Below are 6,000 nucleotides of genomic sequence, written 5' to 3'. Positions count from 1 at the left end.
AGTAAATGTGTCCCATGTTTGTCGGGTAAAGAAAGCGACGGGTCCTTTGTTTCTAGGACTAAATGATGGGAATGAAGGCTCACCTGCAAGTTTGCTGACATGTGCTGGGTCTTGGTTATACATCAAGGGAGACTACCTGGGAAATCCGTGGCCTGGCTTCCAGGCAACACCCTCTGGACTCGAAGGCCCATGGTCCTTTACTCGGGTGTCAAATCCCGCTACCAGATGCTGGCCACAGTCTCACTTTGGTGCTGCAAGGCTGGGTGGGGCACTCTTCTTTTGTACTCCTGCATAATGGGTACCTGCTGATGTTTTTGAATTGAACATCCCTCTTCTCATTGCTCTCTGAGAGCCATCTTTGTAGAGGAATTTTAAATTGGAACATGGCTGTTCTGCCAAGAGAGCACATCCAAAGGCCTTCTAGTTCTGTGTGATCTTGCCGGCAAGATATTACATCCAAAGATCTTCTAGGTCTGTGTGATCTGGCTGGAATACAGACATGCCTTTAATCCAGGACACAGAGGCAAGCAGATCTGAGTTCAAGGCCAGCCTGGTATAGAGCAAGTTTCAGATAAAGAAAAGCTTAGTTCCAGGCATGGTGGTACAAGCCTTTAATCCCTCCTCCCCCCACCCCCCACCAAACAATGGTAAAGATAGTTTGTAGAAGGTAGCACTCATGTTTGAAAGTGATGTCTAATTGAGTGGTAGAAAAAATGTCAAATCAGAGAAGATTTGACAGAATAGGATATACCCAATTCTCACTAGAAAAGAGAGGAAAGGGAAATACAGAAAGCAAAAGAGGTAGCTTTATCAGGAAAGATATACAGAGAGGTTGAAGAGAGAACAAGCCAGACACAGGTGAAGGCAAAATGAGCCAGGGAATGAGAAGGAGCCAGAAGATTTGTACAGATTGCTAGTGTTAGTTTGAAGCCAAGCAGAGCAATTTAGAGGCCGAGAGAAAAGCCAGATTGAGTAAGTCAGCTGGGAGAGGAGTTTGAGCCAGAATAGCTCAATTGAACGAGTCAGCCCAGAGCTGAGTAAGAACAAGAAACGGTGAGCTTATTAAGCAGTAAGCCTCAGAGGCTGAAAAATTCTATGCCTGGGTTCGGTTGTGTGGAGGCTAGACGCTTCCAGGACTAGGCCTAGGTTAGAAGATGGAGGCGGTAAGCCTCCCAGGCAACGACCGGACCAGGAGAATAAAGGTTCCTTTTACACATCTTACTCTATGGGGTGGTATTTTCCTTATGTGATGGAGCAACAGGGTAGTGATCAGAGGCCCAGCGCCCAGGCCCAGTGTTCCCAAGCGCTAGTTTCCGCTTGCCTGACGTCAGCAGCTAAAAGGCACTTAGTTGGCCAGCCAGGAAGAGGCGGTACCAGCCTGTGTGCTCCATGCGCACTGGCTCTTTTCTGTTCCTCTCCATCCCTCTGATTCAGACTGTCTGGTTACTGAATGGCTCTTCCTCCCGGACTAGTCACCTGGGAATTATTCTAATTTTCATTCTGTCAACTCTGAGACTTCCTAGCAGTCTTTCCTGTCTTAGGGAAATGAGGACCGTGTTGTGGGAACATTCCCAGGAACAAAGTGTGAAGGGCTAGACTGAGGAGGAGAGATACCACGGAGGAGGAAAAATACCAGGTGGGATTAGGGCTAGGGTAGAAAAAAAAAAGAAATACATTTTCCTCGAGATGTATTTCTTCGGAGACAGCACAGGCCGGCCCGGGTTTCCTTAAAATCAACCATCCTACAACCGACTCAGGTGAGGGGATTTTTCTTAGGGTTGGGGGTCTTGTGGTATCTCAGCTACTTCAGGGCCTCAGAAGGACACCCAAAAACCCAGAAGGCTGATCCAGCTTCAGAGCCCACTGTCCATGGCAGAAAGAGCCCTAGTTTTCTGAGTCTGAAGATAGAAAGGAGCTTAGGTAGGGCTGGGGCCCACCAGTCTTTGACCAAGCAGGGATGTGGATGAGCTTGGCAATCTATTGATTCTGAGTTGGCTTATTACTCACTGTATCTTCAGTGGTGTTTATGGGTGGGAGGAGGGCAAAGACATTGGGAATTTCACATCCAAAATGAGACATCTTGAAATATCAGTTTAACGCCTTAGAATTTAGAAGACAGAGCCAGTGTTAACCTCGTTAACCTGAGACCAGAGACCAACTCCCTGTCTTCTGTGTTTGTCTGTGCCTTAAGGGCTTTCCATTCTGGGTGGGAGGAAGATGTTGGAAGGGTGAAAACTCAGCTTCTCCACCAGGAAACATTTTCTTTATTTTCTTGAAAACTTAACAAAAGCCACCAACAGTTTCACTTGGAGCCCATTTCTCTGTGTCTTTCCGTAGTAACAGAAAACAACATAGACAATCTCCCCAGAGAGAGAAATTGCTGCAGCTCAGACTTGTTGAGCTGAGATAAAGACAAATTCCAGAACTGGGAGGAAAGAGTAAGTTTGAACTACATTTTATCTTAGGCTGGGACATGATCTTCTGATTAGGAGACCATGACATCTCTCACTCCCCGTTTGCTTGTTCCTGGAGTATTTCCACCTTTTACCTCTGCTCTTTCTCTGTCCTGGGGCTCTTTTCTGCCTGAAACTCTTCTATTTTGTTTATTTTCACTGTTGGCATCTGTGTGCTTGCTTTCTCATTTCTCTTGGAATTTTGACAAGAAGAAACCCGAGTAGGGAAGCAAAGACTTTTTTGTACATCCCCAAGCTGGCAGGATGATGATGAAGTTGACTTTCCTTGGTCCAGAGTGCAATGCACTGATTTTGGGGAGAAAAGAGCAGGTGATGTTTGGCAGAATCTTCATGTGAAGATGAGATTTGCTTTCACGTTCGTGTGTTGCTTTCACGTTTGTGTGTGTGTGTCTGTTTGTTTTTGAGCTTATAATGTAATTTTTTGAAGGCTACACACACACTCTCTCTCAGAGAAGCTAGCCCAATTTCAAGATCCTGTCAGAAAGTAGAATTGGTTTTTCTTCCTCAAATTTGTTTCTTTTAAGCCTTCCCAGATGCAGGGCTGTCTTATTTAGCACCTGAGACGGATGGACTTGGAACCAGCTTCCTTTCAGCATAACAGGACTCCGATGACTGGAGTGAAAAAAGAGAAGGCAGGGTCGTGTAAAAATATACTGCATTCAATCTCAGCTACACTTACTTTTCAGGGAACTGTCACACGTGAATGTTCTTTTCTTCGCTCTTGGGTGCTGTGGAAAGAGCTGAGGCTCATAAAAAGGGACATGCTCTGGTGCTTCCACAATATATTTAGGGCAATTATGCACATACTTTTAGAAAACACCTTGGGAGTGGGCTTGCTTTGAGTCCATGTGAATCAGATAATTAGTTTATAGACAGAAAACATATACTGTTTTAATTTTTCCAGCTTGACTAAGGATTGCTTTGGGAACTGTATATCGTGTGTATAAAGGCAGCTTCCCTTTAATTATATTTACTTACTTAATAACTCAGTTAGACAGTAGGTTAAGTGGCGTTTTGAGACAGCCTGCGGAGCTGCCCCAAAGCCTCACATTTGTTCTGTGCCTTATAATTCATGTTGGAATTTCTTATCTTGTCTTATCTTATGTTTGCAGGGAGCCCATCCATGTTTTATACACCTCTTTAGAAACCATCCAGACTCTCGATTTTAGAACACTAGGCTAACACTCTACCGCTGAGCTCTATCTCTAGCCAGTGTCTCAGTTCTCGAATTGTGTCTTGCGCTTTTTACACTGTATTGAGAAAAAAAAAAATCAAGCAGTCCAGTCACAGCAGTCATTCTGGGATCCTTGCTAACACCCAGTGGATATGTGACTTTGACAAAGTCGCTTGCTCTCTTTCTCAGCTGCAGTAAACAGAGTCTTCATGGGTTCCTGCCACAATAAGTGGCAATAGACTTGGTTCTGCTTTGGAATCTGTAATGTGTAGAGCTGAGGCTTTCATGGACTAGGAGGCCCATGTCTGAAGAGATTAAGGGGGAGGGGGCTGAGGAGGCTAGAGTCATTCTTAGTAGTAAGTTTATTTGACAGTATATCACCTGGAAGTAACTCCCCAGTCCCCTTCCTTCCCCTTATTTGCCCTTTCTTTCCCTCCCATACTTTCTAGTATATGATTTTCTAATTGCATTGATTTTTTTTTTTTTACTTCCCACTAAAAAAGAGGTTCTTGGAGGGATAGATTCTGTCTGTTTAGATGGTCGTCATATAGAAGGAGGATCCTTTTGCTCTGTGGATCACAACAGAAGTCTTTAATTATGCAAATGTAGGATCCCTTGGAGAAGGGGAGCCTGTTGGGTGTGGGAGAAAGGATTAACTTGCCTGGGACTTTCTGAGAGGCAAGAAATGTCATCTCAATTCATCTTCCCAAGGTTTGGAGTTGGGCAGGACAGTAGGGTCTCTCATGGGCCTAGGAAGTATGGTGAGGTCATTGGGAGGGCTCAAACTTTTGACTTCATGAAATTCAAGTCCTGGCCCTCTTGTCATCTTGTACTTTGTGACTGGCCTAGTGGCATGCTCAGCTAGTGTCCTGGGTATCCTGACCGCCATGCTATCCTGACTGTCCTACTTCAGGCAGTGTGTAGGGAAGATACAGTTGGCTGGACCCTATGTGTTCTGCTTGTTGCTTTTCTTTCTCTGAAAAGGGTTAAGGACACAAGGTTTTGGGGAAAATGGTGGTGAGTGAATAGAGCAACTTCAGAAAGGGATTCATCAGTGTGTTTTTTTGCTATGAGAACATAGAAGGGTTTCGGTAATTAATATGTAACATGCTTTATATGATCATATTTGTAACTCAAGATATTTAGGCATGCTATGCCATTTCCTCATGTTGAGTATTCTGCCTCTGAGTCCCCGAGTGTCTTCTTTCAATAGATGGCAGTTTAGTTTCTTGAAAATCAGAAATATACTTGTTCCTTCTCACAAGTCATCACAGAACTCAACACAAAGCTTTCTAGCGCTTTAAAAATGGGCTACAAATACCATTTATATTTTCAGTTTGTCTCAACTGTTGCTACATTTCTCTAACCCTCATTCTCACAGTAGAACTTTGGATATAAACATATATAGGCTACATGGGCTTGGTAATGCTGGGTCACTGTTGATTGCTTAAAGATGAATGGACTAGAAAAAAGTACAAATATTCTTTAAAGTGTGTGTGTATATCTCTCTCTGTGTGTGTGTGTATTGCTAGGAATTGAACCTATGGTCTTATGCATCCCCAGCAAGTGTCCTTTCATGGATGGCATACTTCGGATCATGCTTTCTGATGGGGATGATGTAGGATTACCTTTTCTAAATTGCTTACAAACTCCGTGGAACTGCTTTTTTACAGAGTTGATCATGTATTACTCTGCTGACTTGGGAGGGTGGGGCTATCTTAGTTTAATACAGTTGCTTAAAAAGTATCCCCTCATTCATTTGAGTTCATGATTTGTGTCTGACAGAGGTGTGATGGAAGTTAGTGGAAACTATTTTCTTTTTCTCTGTTTCTGTGTCTCCTAGCTATTTTGTTGCATGTGGCAGGGAAGAGGGAGAGGGAGAGAGAGACGGAGAGGATGAATATGAATTAATGACTCTCAGTCTTCTTAAAACTGCTGGCCCCAAAGAAGGGTCATGCCTCTTGTGGAAAATAACCATAATAGATTTGACTAAGAGAGAGAGCAGTTATTAGCCAGATTAGAGCAGCTATTTAACCAGCCAGCAATGGAGGACTGAGGGGCAGGTGGTGGGGAGGTGTTGGAGCAAGCCTGGTAGAACTAGGGGCTTCAGTTTCTTCCCAACTATACTGACTTCCCAGAATTCACGTATGCACCAGGGCCTCATGACCTACTCTGCCCTTCTCACACTCTTGCTTAGAGGATATCTGACCTTTAAAAAGTCAGTTCTCTGAGAGAGAAGGCAACAGTGCAGAAAGTTAACTACCTTCAAGAACTCAATTGCTCCAAAATAACTGGTTTTGGGTTAGCTCCTTAGGTGGCAAAGATTCCACTGGACAATGTATGTGTCCTTCG

The sequence above is a fragment of the Meriones unguiculatus genome, chromosome 11, assembly GCF_030254825.1.
Source record: "Meriones unguiculatus strain TT.TT164.6M chromosome 11, Bangor_MerUng_6.1, whole genome shotgun sequence".
Taxonomy (NCBI): domain Eukaryota; kingdom Metazoa; phylum Chordata; class Mammalia; order Rodentia; family Muridae; genus Meriones; species Meriones unguiculatus.
This window is presented reverse-complemented; position numbering follows the sequence as displayed.